The sequence below is a fragment of the Pongo abelii genome, chromosome 21 (assembly GCF_028885655.2).
Source record: "Pongo abelii isolate AG06213 chromosome 21, NHGRI_mPonAbe1-v2.0_pri, whole genome shotgun sequence".
NCBI classification, from domain to species: domain Eukaryota; kingdom Metazoa; phylum Chordata; class Mammalia; order Primates; family Hominidae; genus Pongo; species Pongo abelii.
The window spans coordinates 50,591,382-50,610,129 of record NC_072006.2 but is presented as its reverse complement, the minus strand read 5'-3'; positions in this window follow the sequence as shown (position 1 = coordinate 50,610,129).

The window sequence follows — 18,748 nt, the reverse complement described above, 5'->3', positions numbered from 1 at the left end:
GGCTTTGTAGCCCCCAGACCCACCACCACGCCCCACCAGGCCTTCTGGAGTCAGCAGTTGGGGGTGGGGATGCAGAGGGAGACAAACAGGATTCGGGATCCGTCCTTGCTTCTGTTCCTGGTCAGTTCTCCTCCTCATGCCTGTAATCCCAGCACTCTGGGAGGCGCAGGCAGGAGGATCACTTGAAGCCAAGACTTTGATCTTGAGGCCAGGAGTTTGAGATCAGCCTGGGCAACACAGTGGGACCTCGTCTCTACAAACTTTAAAAATTAGCCAGGAGAGGTGGCACGTGCCTGTGGTTCCAGCTACTCGGGAGGCTGAGGCTGGAGGATTACTCGAGCCTGGGAGGTCAAGGCCGAAGTAAGCTATGATTGCACCACTGTACTCCAGCCAGGGCGACAGAGCAAGACCTTGTCTCAATAAAACAAAAAGGAAAAACCAAAACAAATGAAGAAAACTTCCTGATGGGGAGCAAATCAGAAGAAGGGCCTGGCTGGCTTCATCTAGACTGCCCCTCCTGTTGAATCCCCAGCCCGGCTGCCCTCCCTCCTCTGCCCCCACGGGCCACAGGGGAGCTAGCAGAAGGGCCTGGCTCAGCCCAAGGCCTCCCTGCAACCCTCCCAGCCAGTGAAGGGTGTGGCAGGGAAAGGGGCCCAGTCCAGCCCAAGGAAGTGTCCAGGGCCTATGCAGGACACTGGCAGGAAGAAAGTTTTCAAGAAAGCTGAGCTCCAAACCAGGCGACCAGAGAGGCGAGAAACCCCTTTGATGTCAGGACTCAGGTGTCGGTGTCTCGTAGAGGATTCCCATGTTCCTGCTGACAGTCACAGCTGCCTCCCTGACTGCGGTCCTGGCTCACCTGTGTCCTCCAGCAGCTTCTTTCTCTGACTGCCATGCCCCCATCCCTCCCAGGTCTGTATCCCACAGACCCCCTGCCCAGCCAGCACTAAAATCCTCTCGAGGCCACCCTGAGGCTCCTTTCCTAGCTGGGCTCCCACCGAGCTGCTGCCCAGCACACACCTCTCCTCACCTCTCCTCGTACTCCCTGCCTGTCTCCCTCCCCTCCTTCCCCTCCTCCCCCGACCTTCGACCTTCGAAGCCCAGGCCGCTGGCTCCCACACTGCACCCTCACCTCACACTTCAGCCCTGCACACATCAACTTGCGCTTCTCTCTACACGCACTTGCTGTGTAGCTTCGGGCAAATCACTGAACCACTTTGAGCCTCACTTTCCCCATCTGTAAAATGGGAGTGATCCCTACTTCTCTCAAGGGCAGATGTATGGCTCAAATTAGATCACAGCTGTGCATGCCCATGTGAATTTAGAACAGTTCAAGGGATTATTCATCGGGGATGACGGCTTCTCCTGGGCTTGTAGATTTCGGCATGGGTCTTTGTCCCGGCCACACGGATGCTGCTCAGCATGGTTCATTTGGAGCAGACATGGCCCCTTCCATAGTGGACAGGGATCCCTTCCAGCCTCTGGCCACAGGCAGATGAAGGGAGCTGCTGCATGCAAAGGCAGGAGGGTGTGGATTAGGAGCCATCACGGGAAATGGCTTTCTTATCACGACACAACCAGGATTGCCAGGGCCAACTCTGGAAATTGAATTGCTCCCCCACTCCATGCCCCCTCAATACCTCTTCCCTTTGCTTCCTGCTCCCTCCCTAGCCCCATCCCCCATGACAGGGAGAGACCCAGAGACAGAGATGTAGGACAGAGCAAGTAGAGGGGGCAGTGGGGGTGCTCAGAGACTGGGGCAGAGATTGGGGGACCAGGAGGCAAGGGCAGGGTTGCCAAAGAGCCAGAGGCAGGGCAGGGATGCGGCCACAGAGGGGGCCACTCGGGAATTCAGTAGACGGGGGTGCCACCCTCCCCATGGACTCCCCTGCCACCCCACGCCCGCCAGGCCAGAGCTTTGGCCAGCCAGGTTGGTGTCATCTCCTCTCTGTTGGCCCCTCTCCAGCTTCCACCTTGGCGCCTCTGCAGGGCCCGGGAAGGACCCTGATGGCCAGGGCAGAACCCTGGGCTGGCGCCCACGGGTGCTTGGATGTAGTCCCAGTGAGTTCCTGGCAGAGCCAGTCTGCAGGTGGTGAGGAGCAGGCCCAGTGGCTGGGGTCAGCCAGCTGTGTAATCAGGCGGGTTCTCACCACAGCCAGCCCAAGGGAGGAGGTGCACAGGGAGGGGCAGAGGGGGGCCTGGCCCACCTGCCTCCAGCTCCCCTGGCAGCCCAACCTGGAGTCTCTTAGGGGGAACTCAGAGTCCAGGAGGCTCAGGAGGAGCTGCCGGAGGCTGTGCAGGGGGCTAGGACCCCATGAGTAGACCTCCAGCCAGCCCGGCCCCCAGGCCAGATGCAAAATCAGGAGCTAAAGGCTGCTGCCTCCCAGCCTGGCACGGTCCTGCCTCCCCTTCCCAACCCAGCATCTTGGTGTATAGCCTAAAAGTCTCAGACCTTCCCATGAACTGGCCCCTGCCTTCAGCCTTTAGACCCTCAGCCCAGAAGTAGCCCCTTCCCTTAGACCCCTCTCTTCTCAGCCCCAGCTCACCCATCTCCTGCCATGTGCCCACCCATGACTAGTCTGGTGCGCAGGAGCCGCAGCAGCCGGGGAGCCCGGCATGGGGGCACCGCAGGCCCAGGACATGTGGCTTCTTCTCTACTCAGCCCACCCTGCCCAAACACATAAACACTCTCTCTCTCTCTCTTACTCATTCACGATGTATTGCTGAATCTCAAGTTCACATGTTATGAGCTCCAGGGACCTCTTAATTCAACCGCCATTTACAGGTGGGGAAACTGGAGCCCAAGACAGAATGGACTTGTCCAAAGTCACATGACAAGGGAATCCCGCTAAGCCCCAGCCAGCCCTTCCCTCCAAGGGTGCCCTCCCCTGGGAGTCCCCCTCTGGCCTCAGGACTCTCTCTGCCCAGACTTTGTGGGTTCTCCTGGCCTCTGCACTCACCTGCACCTCCCAGACCTGGCCAATTGCAGGGCCCCAAAGTTAATAAATCAAGGTGACTTTGGGGACAAGAATCAGCCCTTTTTCCCTTGTCCCTCCCATTTGCATAATCCTGGCTGGCAATATGATAATGATGTTTGTTAAAGACAGAGCACAATAAATTAATACCGTTAAGTTGTTGCTGCAAAATGCAAAGCAGGTAATTTACTGCCAGCGAGGAACGGAGCCTTTAAACTGTAATGGATTAACTTTCCCAGCAGCAAATATGTCCCCCGAGGGAGGGAGGGAGGGAGGTGGGTGGGCTGGGTTGATGATAGGGGGGCCTGCCTGCCTCCCAGGGTTGGGCCAAGTGTCCAAGCCAAGATCTTAGGCCTGCACCTATGTCAGCCCCTCTCCATTGTACAGAAGGGGAAACTGAGTCTTGTGCAAGACAGGGAGCTATGGAAGGCCACAGCAGGGCTGCGGCGGTGACCTGGGGGCTTTGTATAACATCCCATTACCCTCTAGAGGAGGGGGCTGCAGATGCCTTATTTGCATGCCTGCTCTGGGACGCTCAGGAGGAGCTCCTGTTGCAGACCCTGAGCCTCTGCTTCCTTGAGGGGGACTAGTGATGTCCTCCCCAGAATCCCCCAGGCCCAAGACAGGCCTCAGCTGCAGAGTCAGCCCTAGCCCAAGGAGGGAAGGATCCTGGGTTTTGTTAGGACTGAGAGGAGGGGAGTGGGAAGGGGAAGCGGGGGGGTGCCAAGAATGGGGTTAGACCTTGCCCTGATGCCCTAGGATACTGGGAGGGAGGGGCTGTGGAAGGAGGAGAGGAAGGGTTCTCTCGAGAGGAAAGGGGAATTCTGTGGTTGACGGGGAGGGGAGAGGGATGGCGGCAGCAGGGAAGGTGGGTGGGCGATGGGAGGCTGGGAGTAGGAGCGGCTGGCAGGCCTAAGGAGAAACCCAGGCACTGGCCCAGGGCCCCTCAGGGGCACCTCCTCCACTGGGGCTCAGACAGCTCCTTGGGTCCCTAGGAGAATTGCCACAGCCCCAGCTCAGGGCAGGCCGGCAGGCGGGTCTCAGGGACCCCAGCAGAATTCCAATTTCTCATTTATCTCTGCAGCTTCTCCTGCGATATTAAAGGGGCGACGCTCTGCGGTTGGCTCCCAGGCTAATTGGATTTGTGCCTCCTCTCACTCCCTGGTGAGGGAGGGGGATGTGGCAGCCTTGATGGGGGAGGGGATGTTTGAGGACTTGGGCTGAGGCTGTGGTCCAAGGCCAGACTCCAGGGCTACAGTCCTGACCATCATGTGGCCTTCCCAAGCCTCTGCCCCTCTCCGGGCCCCGCATTCCCTCATCTGAGATGATGATAGTGATATTAATAATATTAGTAATAAAAACAACAACCATGATTTGCATAGCATTTCCTAGACGTAGACACCGTTCTTAGTGCTATTCAGGACAGCACTCCTCACCCCATCATCCTAACAACAGCCCAGTGCATTAAGTATGATTACGTTCATTGCACAGATGAGTAAACTGAGGCATGGAGGGGTTAAGTAAGTTGCTCAGAGTCCAGACAGCACCCACGGTGAATGTCTTTCAGGTTTGTGAGGGGCCTAGAATCCCAACTTCAAAAACCCCATTACACTCAAATAGGCCTAAGGTGGGGGTGTTACTGCCTGCACCCATTTCACAGATGGGGAAACTGAGGTCTGACCCAGACGTATTTTTAGGTTTAATTTTCTGTAGCTCCCACCAAGGTCTCCCTTCCCTCTCCTCCACCCCAGGGCCCAGGGCATTTCCAGGGTAGAAGGCTGGGGCTTCAGAGGGTGCATTCAGTGCAAGTGTCTGAGGTGGGGCGGGGGAACTTGCTCCCAACACCTGCCTTTCCTCCATCGGCCCCGCCTTTCTCCTTCTCTGAGCGGAGGCCTCTGTCCCAACATCCTCCAGGCCTGCTGGGGTCCCTTGTCCCACACTGCTCACCTGGAGGGAGGACCTCACCTCCTTAGCACAAATTAATTCCCGCATGTACCCCAGATGCAAGCCACACAGCTCTGCAGGTCCATAGTGGAATAATGGAGAGGGGAGGAGGCCGTACATGGAAGCCTGTTCCCCAGTGCCCCTAGAGCCAGGCCCTTTACACATGTTGCCTCATGTCATCTTCATGATAGACATGGCTTCAATGCCCATTTTACAAAGAAACAGAGGCTCCCGTGGAATGTTTCAGGCCAGGCCACACAGCAAGGACCTGATTGAGCTGAGATTCAAACCCAGGTTTATCTTGATCCAGAACCTGAGCTCTGGATATATCCTCCTGTGCAAGAGAGAAGTTGAGACTCCTTTGGAAGTTCAGTATCAGAGGGCCTGGAACTGGAGCCCAGGATGACTACAGTGGAAGGAGCCTTGCACTGGGAACCGGTAGACCTGGATTTCGATGTCTACCTGGCCGCAAACTCACTGTGTAGTGCTGGGTGAGTCACTTGGCTTCTCTGAGCACAAAGGCAAAATGCAGAAACCACAGTGCCTACCTTATGGGGCTATTGTAAGTATTACAGGAAGTACAAGTAAAGCACTTATCACAGTGCCTGACACGTAATAGGTACTCAACCGAGGCTAGCCATCATTCTGTGGACATATTCATGCTCACCTCCCAAGACTGCTGGGGTAGCACCCGGGCAGATCTTTGCTCTGTGTCACGGTCTCAGAGATTGCCAGAGCTAGAAGCATTGAGCACAATACCCTTGTCTTTCAAATGGGGAAACTGAGGCACAGGGTTTCAACAAGTGAGTGGCAGGGCAAAGACTCAGCTCCAAGTGCCCTGGTGGCCTCCCTGCTCAGCAAGGATGACAGTTCTCCTTCCAGTCTCCTTTTGCCCTGGGTGTCCGCATCTGTCTGTCCAGGCGTCCCTCCCTGAGAGGCCAGCTGGATGGCTGACCCCTGCAGCCCTTTCTAGTCCAGCTGCTGGCAGGAACCAGCCGGAATAAATGCAAAGAGACCCCCTCTGGAGGCTGCTCTTGCCGTGCCCCCCATCCAAATGTTAATTTTGCCAGGGCCTTGATAAATCTTCCTGTCGTCTCCATCCGCTCGAGACATAGATTTCATCTTATTGAAAGGTGACACTACTGCCCTTTGGTACCAGCTATCAATTTCAGGTGGCGATCAGAGTGGAGAGCAACAAAGAATCAGGCCCCATTAACTCCCCTTCTGCCACTGAATCCTACCTTTAAATCTTTTGGGGCCAGCCTACTTGAAATGTCTGTTTCACCTGCCCTTCCAAAAAGGTGTCAAGACTTCATCTTTAGCCTTTCAGGGCATGCCTGGCTGAGTTCCTTTCTCAGGCCTCCAGAGCCACTTTGTTGCCCAGTGGGTAGACTGAAAGAGTCAGGAAATTAATGTCCAGCTCTTAACTGATGACTCTTCGAAGCCAGGGTATAAGTACCCCAGCTCCCTCACCCTTTGCTGGGGAATGGGAGTGGATTGCTCTGTGATGTGAGTTCTATTCTCCCTCCCAGAATTCCCTAGCAGAGTTGAGCTCCAGTTGCCCACAGTAGTAACTGGCTTGATAAAGCACCCAGTATTGGTTGCCTGCCTTTCCTGTATCACTTTCCCAGTGTTCTACTGGTGCTTCCTGGGATCATTTCCCAAATAAATTACTTGCCCTTGAATCCATTTCTCAGGGTCTACTGTGGAACCCAAACTGTGGGAACACCGTAGATTTTTTAGCATCTCAAGATGGAATGCACTCTACTCAGCAGTGGAGATACAAGAGGCCTGACGTGTATTGATTGCCCACAATATGGCAGGAATCATGTGTTTTGGCTGCTAGATCAGTTTTTCATTCATGCTGCCAGACAGCTCTGGGAGGACTTGTCCCAGTTTTACAGATGAAGAAACATGCTCAGAGAGGTGAAGCGACTTACCCAAGGCCACACAGCCAGCAAACAAAAGTCAGTATCCAAACCCAGGGAGCACACTGCCTTATCCACTCCATTCTACCGCTTCTAGACAGGGGCATGAAATGGAGCCAGGGCTCACTTCCAGGTACAATCAGCAGTGCAGATGGGTAAATTACTCCTGAGGGCGTACTATGAGGCAGGCAGCCTTCTGCAAGGTGCTAAGGACAGCGCAATGAAAAGACGCAGTTCCTGTTCTCAAAGGGGCTGGAAGTGGTGGGGGCGATAGATCTGTGAAAGACTGTATGGCTGGGACCTCTCCCAGAGTGCACTGCAGCCTCTTCCCTGCAAAATCCCATCTTACAATCATGGGACATTCATGCAGGGGGCAGCTGAGAGGTTGTCTATTTCAACACATTATTATGTGGAGGCCACCGAGGTCTCAAGAGAGGCATTCACCCACAGTTGTACTCCATGGCCAGGGCTCTTGTGTTTGAACTCAGCTGAGGATTTCTCCAACAGAGCCACAGGATTCCTCAGGCTCACAAGCAATTCTGAAATCTCAGAAGTCTCTAAATTAAAACAAAAAACAAACAAAAAAACACCTTGCACCATAAAATATTTAAACTCCTAAGGAAAAATTAATAATTATACAGACTTAAAATATTTGCATATCACAGGTAAAGGGCCATTAGCCTTAATATACAAAGAGCTTTTGCCAATCAATAAGAGAAAAACAACCAAAAAAATAGACAAAAGATACCAGCAGAAGATGCCAGTGTAAGGTGTTAATGCAAGAGCTCTGGACTTCTGAGGATCCAGAGGGTGGTAAAACTGTTATTACTTGTTAAATAAATGCTTATTCATTATTAAAAAATCCATTTGGACTATGGGTCGCATGCTACTGCTTGTTAAATCCGTAAAAGTGCTGGGAGTCCTCCCAGATACCTTATTTACAGTTATGATGACAGAGAAAAGTGGCCGAATGCCAGAGCCACAACCCTGTTGTGGGATCCACTTCTTGCTCCATCTGCCAGTCCCGGGCCTGTGGTCCCTCAGTCCCAAACAAAGTGGCCTTAGAGCCAAATTGCCCCTGCAGCCTGGGTAAGGCTGACTAAAGAGGAGTTTGGCCAAGGGTCAGAATGCATAGGCTCGGATCCCCTGTGTGACCTCCACTCCCATCTCTATAAATCAGTTTCCCCATCTATAAAATGGGTAGGTTGGCACCAATTATATTGGAGGTCACTGCCACACTGACAGGCTAGCATTCCTGGGTTGGGGGTGGGGGTGTAGGCAGTGGTGGGAGGAGATTTGGCACCTACTACCCTATCCCCACCTTTACACCTAGGGCAATTGCTGACCTCATTGACTGGAACTCAAGTAAGGAGCCCTTTTAAGCAACAAAGATTTCACCTTACAGATGAAAAGTCAGAAGCCCAGAGAAGAGCGGGCACCCACTTAAAGTTGCCCAGCCCTGTCAGGACCAGGAACCTGGGATGCAGCTTCCTTCCCTTCCTCCTTGGAAGGGAAGCAGAGAGGCCAGAGGCAGATCCAGAGCCTGGATTTTGCAGTTGCTGGGACGCTTTCTCTGCCTCCTTGCACTCAGTGCTGCCTCTCTCCACCTTCTTGACTCCATAGAGATCCCCCACCCTCAGGGCCAGAGGCACCTTGCAGCAGGAGAAACTTGTCAGCCCAGCAGGGTCCTCCTGGTCCTCCCAGCCAGCCAGACTCCGCATCTCTGCTCTGAAGACAGCCTCTGGCCCTGAGTGAGCAATGCTGTGCTCCACGTGCTCCACGCCCCCTGATGCTCACTGTTGGAGACACGTCCTTTCAGGTGAAGCATGGCCCTGTCAGGAAGTCACTGGGAGGGGCACCCGAGTAGCAGGGAACACCTGCTGTCTTTCCTTACCCTGGGTTTTATGTCTGTTATCTTTTGACCCTCCTTCCATTGCTCCCGGGGGTAGGGGAGTTGGTGTGTGCCCCGTGACGACAATGGGGAGATCAGGATTTGGGGCCAATCCTGCCACTTGCTGTGTGACTCTAGGCAAGCCACGTCACCTCTCTGAGTCTCTCCATAACCAGGGCTGTTGTAAGGAAACAATTAGATAATAAATGAAAGATATTAGCACAGTGCCTAAGACCTAGGCAGAGGTCGATAAAGAGTAGCTCTTATTGTTATCTGAAAAATGGGATTAATAATATCTAGCCTAGGATTCTTGGAAGGGATAATAACATAATGCATCTGAAACATATGGCAACATGGCAGGGGCTCCTTCAGTGACCACGCTGGGGTGAGATGACTCTGAAACAGGGACATTCAGCTCATTTTCGGGCAAGGGGCCTATCCTCATGGCTCCAAATGCTCACCAGGGTCATGGCCCGCTCATCAGCTCCCACCTGGGGCTGACTCTGGCCCTAGCCAGCCTTGGGGTGTCGTCCAAGCTGGAGATGCCAGCCTCGAGGGTGGGTGGGAGCCGGGGACCCAGGAAGACACACGTGATCAATACTAAGCCAATCTCTTACAAGATTCCCCCGGCCTGTGGTATCCAATCATAAAGAAAATCACTCAGCACACTAGGGAGATGTGAAAAATGCCGCAGATTACAGTTTGGGATGTTCTGAGTGAGAGTGAGTGAGTCCAGGATTGTTTCCTGCAGTAAATAATTCATTCACTTTACATTTTGGTTTTTTTTTTTCTCACCAGCTCCCTCCCCGCCACCTCTGTCTCACTGCCTCTTCTGCCAGCTCCCTCTCAAGTCCGCTCTCCACCCGGGAGGCTCCCACCCCTACCTCGGTCCAGGCAACCCCAAACCACCGAGGAGCTCATAATACAAATGTTTTGAGTCTGTTAATGACACTAATCGTCTTTTGCTGCTAATTAGTAATGCTGCCAAGGAAAACTTCTTTGTTAATGAGGCCAAGGGCCACCCAGGCAGGAAAGCCTAGTTGGGAAAGGTTGCAACTCAGCTGGGATCCAGGCGGGAGCCAGGCAGGCGGGCACCAAGGAGGCCTCTGGCAGAACCGAGGGCAGTCTGGCTGGTGATGGCTCCTACCCTGGACCCTGTCCTCTGCCTCACATGCTACATCACCCAGAGAGGATGGCTTGAGTGGGAGGCTGGAACCCCGCCAGGGGGCAGGTGAGTGGAGGCCAGGGAAAGAGATCTGGCTAGTGGTGGCCCTTTCACCCCCATCATAGACACTGCCAGACCCCAGATCAAAAGCATGGAACAACTCCAATCTGAGTGCCAGTTCTAAGACCCATGGCTCAAATATGCTAATGGTGGGCACCTATGTGGAATCTCTTAGTACACAGTAATGGAGCGTCCGGCAGATAACTGTTCAACAAGTAGACGCTGGGGAAGTGCTGGGCCCCCAAACGCAGATCAGACTCTGCCTTGATCTCCAGGAACTCCTGGCTTGGTGGAGGGAGACAAACAATAATGGCCAACATTTATTGATCACTTACTATGTGCTGGGCACTGAGCCAAGAACTCATGCCCACTGCTTCATTTATTCCTCCCCAAATCCCCATGAGGTGGGTACTTGTGTGGTTTGGAGCGTTTTTGTTTGCTTTTATTTTTCTAATAGGTACTCTTTTTATTTCCATTGTACGGATGAGAAATAGAAGGCCCAGAAAGGTCAAATAACTGGTCCAAGAGTGCAATACAGCAGAATCAGTATGTGAATTCAGGCACCTGGATCTAAAGCCAGCTCTTTAAACCCAAGCCCTTTAACAGAGAAGTAAGAAGACGGTTTTAATTCAGTGTGCTCCAGTCTGGAATAGGAGAGGTTTGGGGGTTGTAGTCCTGGGTGATGAGTGAGGCTTCCAGGAGGGGGTGAGGTCTGGGTCTTGAGGGGTGCATAGGAGTTAGCTGGGGGAAGTAGGAGGGAAAGTAGAAAGGAATTCCAAAAGATGGGGCGCTGTGAGCAAAGCAGGACAGCACTCAGGTGGTCTAGCGATATTTGAGGATAAGGAGTGCAGTGAGAACAGGGAGAAACCACACTGGGGAGCCCGGGAGAGGGGCTGGAACTGCACTGAGGGCCATGAAGATCTGTACATGGAGAGCAGCAGAGAAGACCTGACTTCAGGAGGCTCTCTCTGGACTACAGGAGAAAGGGAATTGTGTGAGAGAGAGACAAGGGAGACTGGTGATAAAGCAGGAAAGGGCTGGCCAGGGATTGTGCTTGGGCCATGTGCTACTGGGATGGAAGGGGTGCAAGCAAAAGGTGATGGATTGAAGGTGGAAGCAGGATGGAGGAGTCCAGGAAGGACACAGCAGGCTCCCAGGCAGATGCAAGGAGGGCCACCTTTCTTCTCCGACTCAGGGAACCACGCTAGGCCTCTTGGGATGGGGACACGGCCTGCCTATTCAATCCCAGCTTGAGCTGCAGGGAGCCCAGACACCAGGAGCTGATAAGGCAAGAAATGCCCCCAGCCTGAAAGGCCCCCTGGCCAACTACGTCTTCTCCCATGGCACCTAAAACACACTATTTCAGTTTCACTCCCTTGGATTAAGCGTTGCGTGTTCTCTGGTAGGGAGATCATATTATGCCATGAACTCTTCGTAGACAGCATTGAGGACTCAAATTACATATCATTGTTTTCAGGGGCAGCTTTCTGGGGTTCCCCTGGACAGAATAAATTGTTCCTTCCTCTGTGGTCCCAGAGTGCCTCATATGGATGCACAGCCCTGATGATACTGGAGTAAGGATTTTTCTGTCTGTCTTCTGCATTAACCTGGGAGCTCCTGGAGCAAGATAATGGAGCAAGATAACAAGAGTTCTTTTGTTTTGTATGTGTTCTTGCAAATGAGCATGATTTTGTATAAATGCAATTTTTCGTATGTACCTCCCCTCCTAGACTATGAGCCCTCTGAAAGTGGTCACTTGTCTTATTTTATATTGTTTTATTTTATTTCAATTATCATAAAGTAACATTGACTTTCTTTCGGTGCATAGTTCTATAAATTTCAACACATATATAAATTCATATAAGCACCATCCAAATGCACGTTTAATTCAAATAGATGATATTATGCTATAGATCCCAGTTGGTTCCTCACTCCTTTCATCTCATGTTTTAAACATCCGTCCATGGCCGTCTCTGCACTTGTCTAACAGTTGCCAGGACCTCTGCAGGGTGTGTTTCCCATGTCTTCCTGTCAGCTCCCCCAGGGAGGAGAGGTGGGTTGTCTCCAACTCCCCTCAACACAGTGTGGGCATGAGAATCCTCAGACTTGTTCCTCCCAGTCATGCTGAGAATTTCACTGAGATTTACACCCAGGAGCAGAATCTCTGGGACATAGGGTCAGCATATAAATAATGATCTGTAAATGCCATGTCACTCACAAAAGTGTCCTGGCCCATCTTGGAGGATGACCCATGACAGGCTAGGTGGAGCCAGCACACGTCACTAGGGCTATGCCAGGTGTTCAGATGTTGACATCTTTCCATTCTGGTGGGCAAATAGGTACTTGCCTGTGTAGGGTTTCCCAAGGGCTCAGCCCACCTCCTTGACACCCAGCTCTGCCCCAGAACACCTGACTCTTCCCAGGATCCAGCAACTAACGGGTTACAAGAGGCCCAGCAGGGCCTCCAGGGTCTTGCTCCAATGGCCATTATTAACTGTTACACATTCGAATATCGTCCTTGTCCATACCCTGTGCAGGGGAACGAGGCAGAGAGGGGCTCAGAGGTTGAGGTTCAAGTCTTCTTCAGCAGGTCTTGGCAAGCCCCCTCCCCTTGCTGGATTCCCACAACACGAGATCAGCACTTGCCAGACTTTCCTGAAACATACTTCCATAGCCTCTTAGCCACTCTGGGAGCTGGGAAGTGGTTCTCCTCATTTGACAGAGGAAGAAAGAAGAAACAGGCCCAGAGAGCGGAGGTGACTCACCCAAGGTCACACAGTGAGCAAGGAACAGAGCTGTGACCCAAGAGATTGAAGACCAGGGTGAACCCCAGCACCCTCCTGCTTTGAAGGTCCCCATGCCACACCACAGCACACACATAAAATGCACCGACTCCCACTTCAGACCTCTCCTATGCATGAGTAGAGGAGGGGTGAACAGAATTGGCGCTGACTAGTTGGCACAACGCTAGATTTTGTAGACATTTAATTAAACACTTACTAATTTTGATTTTGCAGTTTTCTTTTTGTATTTTGGAGCTTATTTTTTCTTTTTTCCTTTTTACATCTTGAACTTTTCCGTAGGCCCTTGACAACTGCCTGAATGCTGCCTGCAGTACTGGGCCAAGTTCTATCTCTCTGTCTCAGTGTTGGGACTTTTGGAGACCCCTAGGCTGTGGCCAATCTGGGGAGAAGGGAGCACAGAGGTCAGTTAGCTGAGGTGCTCCCCTTAAGGACTCCAGGTCTGCCTCTGAGAGTCAACGTCCCCAAAGAAGAAGGTTCCCCAACGCAGGAAGTCTGTGCTCTGGCAGATTCCAGGAGCTCAGCACAGAGAGAGTCTCAGGCCCAACAGCTGGGGTGGGAACAGTGCACTCATGGGGGAGGCTGGAAGTTATTGGTGAATCTTTTTAAAAGGTGGGGAGGTGGGGAAAAGTGGGGACCTGGAATGCCAGGATTCCAGGCTTAGAGCCTTGGTCCAAATTAATAATAGCGCCAACGATACCTACCTCTGTTAAGCACCTACTGGATGCCAAGCATCATACTCTTATCTTGTTTAATCTTCATGACATCTGTGGGATGCAAGCAGGGCAGATAAACAAAATATTTAACCCTCAGTTCAGCACGTAGGATCAATCAGAACCACTAACGCTGCAGCAGGTCCTCACGGCTGCCAGAGGAGTCAACCTTTAGTTTTTGGACCTTGGCAAGAGGAGGTGTCCGTAGGTGAAATGGGAGCAGGAGAGAACATTTGGTCCATGGGCTGGCCAGGACAAAAGTATTGCAATATTTTTGTGTGTGTGTGACAGAGTCTCACTCTGTCACCCAGGCTGGAGTGCAGTGGCATGATCTCGGCTCACTGCAGCCTCCGTCTCCTGGGTTCAAGAGATTCTCCTGCTTCAGCCTCCTGAGTAACTGGAATTACAGGCGCCCGCCACGATGCCTGGCTAATTTTTTTTTTTAATTTTTACTAGAGATGGGGTTTCACCGTGTTGGCCAGGCTGGTCTCAAAATCCTGACCTCAAATGATCTGCTCACCTCGGCCTCCCAAAGTGCTGGGTTTAAAGGCATGAGCCACCATGCCTGGCCCCATATTGCAATATTTCAACAAGCCCGGCTGAATACTGCTTCAGGTCATAGGCACTACTACCATCTGCTCCATTTTACAGTCAAAGAAACTGAGGCTCAGAGAGGTGCCACCCTTGTGGGGAGGTGCTACCTGAATTCAGACCTAGGGTGGGCTCACTCCAGGGCCTGCACCTTGAACCATTAGGCTTCTAATGTTTAGCTACCTTGTCCCAGTCCCAGGCACTCATATTCTGGCTACTTTCTCTTCTCCACAAAGGTTTCCCTGCAGCTTCCAGACTCAAAGCACCAATGGCAACTCAGACAGAAGGAAGGGAAGGGTTAATTGGGCCACAGCCCAGGGCAGGCACAGCACCACTCTTGGGCATGGCAGCCTCTGGCACCTGCCCTGGCCTTTCATCTCCACAGGCTCCAGGTGAGAGAAGCCAGAGCCAGACCTGCCAAGGACCCAGCAGCGTGGCTTCCCTTTGATTCCCGTGGAGCCCAGAATCAAAAGCAGGCGGCAGTGGCCAGTGTGCCCCAGGGTCCCCCGGATGGCAGCCCCATGTGCCCTTTTCCCTTAACCACCAGCCTGGCCTGAGCCTCTGCAAGGTGAGGCTGGCGGGGGGCCCAACCTGCCAGATTCTCAGGGGACAGGCCAGAGCCAGAGAGGGGCTGAGGGAGGCTCCGGAGCAGAGGGGAAGGAGGGACAGCAGTGCAAGGCATGGGCTCAGGCCCAGGACCAGTTGTGGGGCATGGGGGGAGTTCCAGGAGGCTGGAGGGGGAAGAGAGTGGGCTCAGAAAAGCACAGAGCTTGGCCATGGCCCTTCCCGGAGGTGCTGGCAACCTCGTTGGGTTCAGGTCTTGAGGTGAGAGCTGCGGGGGGCCGGTGAGAAAAAGCAGCAAATTTAAAAGGAATTAGTCAGGAGGAGGTGACAGGCCCATTCTGAAGCAAGATGAATGGGTTTCAGTTGGCGAAAATGATTCTAATTTATAATCTGCTTCTTGCTGCCGCTCGCCAATTAATTCTCTATAGATACATAAATAGGCCGCATGTTTGCTTTGCTTCAAACGTAATAAACATTACACTCTGTCCCCTTCTTTTGTGCTGGTTCCTGTCATGGCATTAGTCCCCACAGCTAATTCCTCACACCTGTCTTTGCCGCTCAAGGGAGCAGGGCTGAGTGGGGAGGAAGTGCCCAGCTCCAGGAAACTCAAGGCACCAGGAGATAAATTGCCGATCCAAAAGCTGCCAACACCCACAGCAAGCCCGGGCTCCCCACTCAGGAGATGCCCAGGCGGCAAGGGAGGGAGGGAGGCACAGGGGAGTCCCTCCATCCTCCTGTTGAGACTCCTATGTCACACTCTTAGGGACCATCTTCCTAATGAGAGATGGAGAGAGGGGTAGGATGCATTGTCCCATCTGTGGCCTCAGCCCACTGAGTTCCAGACACACCAGGCCCATTCTGCTTCCAGCTTTTGCACTTGCCATCCATTCCCTCTACCCTAGGAAGCCACCTCCTTTATGTTTTTTTTTTTTTTTTTTTTTTTTTTTTTTTGGTGAGATGAGAGTCTCTGCTGCCCAGGCTGGAGTACAGTGGTGGAATCTCTGCCTCCTGGGTTCAAGCGATTCTCCTGCCACAGCGTCCCGAGCAGCTGGGATTATAGGCACACGCCACCATGCCTGGCTAATTTTGTATTTTTATAGAGACAGGGTTTCACCACGTTGGCCAAGCTGGTCTCGAACTCCTGACCTCAATGTGACTCGTCTGCCTCGGCCTTCCAAAGTGCTGGGATTACAGGTGTGAGCCACCACGCCTGGCATTCTTTGCATCTTTCTTTATGTTTCACCTTCCCAGTGAGTTATTTTCCTGACTCCCCCACCACTTCCTAAAACTGACACCCCCTCTTCAACTTTCCCCATGCTCCTTTCCAGCTTTTCGTTTTTCCTTGGTACCATCACCCTCTGACATTCTATTTATTTTGTGAATTTATCTTGTTTATTTTCCTCCCCAACTGGGATGTAAGAGCTCATGAGGTCATCCCCACATTTGATCCTGTATTCTCAGTGCTTGCCACACAGTAGATGCTTATTAATATTTGTTGAATGAATGAATGAGGTGGGGAGGGGGTGGGAGGGAGCAGCAGATGGGACCCACAGATTGAAATGACACCTCAATCCTGCTCGTCATCTCATCTGACCCCTGAGAGATGGCAAAACTGAGGCCAGGGGAGGTGAGACTTGCCCAAGGTGACACAGCGAGTTAGTGGCAGGGCTGGTACTAGGATCCCAGTCCTTGGCGTTTCTCTAAGGCAGCTCAGTCCAGGTATACACCTCCCAAACATCCTGCCAGGTGAGGTGTTGAGGCAACTGAAACTCAGGCAGGTGACATGATTTGCCCAAGGTCGCACTCATATAATCACTGAAATGATTGAGTACCTACTATGTGCCAGGCAAGGTTCTAGGAGATGAGGATGTAGCAGCAATCAGGACAGAAAAGATCTCTGCCCTCCCAGAACTCACATCCTAGAGAGAGAAATGGGCATTGGGTGAGTTAATAAATAAATGTAAATGTTAGGAAGTGGTAACAGCTCAGAAGTTAAAGCAGGGTGAAAAGATTGGGTGATGTCACAGCAAGATGGAATAGGGGTGAAGTGCCATTTGCCATGGGGTGGTCAGGGATGTTCTCTGTAAACAGGTAACAGCTGAGCAGGAGCACCACTGACAAGAAGGAGACAAACTTGCGAGCACAGAGCAGGACCGGGATTTCCACTTGGATCCGTCTGCTCCAAAGCGTGTATTTTTCCCCACTAAAAATGAGCATTCCTGGCAGTAAAGAGCACTATCGGGTGAAGGAAAAAGCACTCAGCTCTGAGTGGGTGAGCTATGAGTTGAAGTCTGAAACCTTGGTGAGACAGAACAGATAGCAAGGGATGGAGCAGAGGCTGCTCAGCCAGAGACCACATGGGCAAAGGCCTGGAGGTGGAAGGCCTGGAGGTAGGAATGAGACCTTCAGGCAGAGGTGAGCTGGCTCTAGGGGAAGCAGGCAGCAAGCCCTGATTTGTATTGTTTGTCATTTCTTTTTTGTGGTGTAAATATTCTCAACCTGGCCAATTTCAAGGGCTTACCAACCTTGCTTGCAAAATTCCTGGAAAAAGACTCTAACAACTGGCTTTGATAAGCCAGCACAAACCAATTCCAGCACATCACTGCTTCAGGTGTCAATAAGAGAAAGGCCAGGCAGCATCCACACAGGGAAGATGCAAGACATGGCTTGGAAAAGTACGTGTGGAGCAGAGAATCCTGGACCCCGCAAGGGCTCTTGGTCATCATGAAATCTTCCCCCACCACTCCTCCTTTATTTTATGCAATAGAAAACCAAGGCCAAGAAAAGAAAGAACTAGAGACTTGCCCAAAACACAGAGAGAGTTGAGGTCGGAGCCACAGCCGGAAGATCTTAGGCTTCTCAGGATATCTAGCACTTTCTCCGTGGCATCCAACTGCCTGTTCCTAAGAAGTCATCATCCGTGATGGCCCCATCAGGCCTGAGAGTCAAGGACTGTGCTATCCATGAGGGGCGGGAGAAGGGAAGCAAACAGGGACATGTGTTCCAGGTCCAGTGGAGTGCAGAGGTGGGACAGCTTCATGCTACCTGCTGGATTAATACTTAAGCTGGATTTCAAAAGGTAAATAGGAGTTTTCCAGCGAAACAAAGGAGGAGAGGGAGTTCAAGTGGCAGGGACAACATTTAAAAAGCTCAGAGTGGATAAAAGCTAAAAGAGTTTGGCACTACCAGAATATAAGGTGCAAGAAGGAAACAGCGGGAGAGGAAGCTGGAGAGGCAATGCCCTGTTCCTCATGCTGAAGCCATAATGGTGGGCTTTCAGGTAGCTGCAGAGAAGCTATTTTTAGATGGGTCCTCCTCTCTTGCCAGAACAACATGAATGAAATGGTATGGCAAAGTCCACTTCTTCATGGGTGAGAACCTGCAGGTGAAGGAAGGTCCAGGTTCCCTGGCATTGTTGGCCCCAGCCCTCCTGGTGCTCAGCAGGTCACTCGGCCCAGGGTGGGTCCTTTGTCCTCATCCCCTTGCAGATCCCCTTTCCCTTCCCACTGGCGGCTCTTCTCCAGGCCAGGAATAGAACCTCACATCTGACGATCCTCAGCGGTGTTTAAATTTAATGGGCCTTTCTGCTTTTTTCCTCCTCAGCACCTGGGCTGGGCGCTCTGCAGCAGCCCTGGGGAGAGGAAGGTGAATAATTCAGGGAGAGTCGGTGTTTGAAGTGTGTGTGGGGAGTGTGGCAGGGCTGTCTCACCCCACCACCCCAGGGAAGGGGGCTCAAGAGGGAAGGTCCAAGTGCTCAGTTTCTGCTGTACTCTGCTGTGTCTTTAGGGACTTTCAGGGAAGCTCAGGGGACTCTTATTCCCATCTCCATGCAGCCACCTGCAGTGTCAGGCCTCAGGGCTGCAGAAGCTGTCTAGGGCTGACAGGTAGGGAGAGGCAAAGGGGGGAGGCGCATCTTTCCCACTGGCTTTAGATCTGGGTCCAAAGAGAGAGAGAGAGAAGAGACAGAGTGTGTGTAGGAGACAGAAGGTTGGGACCTAGCCCCAGACAAAGGTTACAGAAGGGGGTTAGGGAGCTGGGATGTGGGCTGAGATGTGCATGCCCAGAAGCAGGGCGGGCCCACCAGGCTGCGGAAGAGCTTTGGGTGTAAAGCTGGTTCCC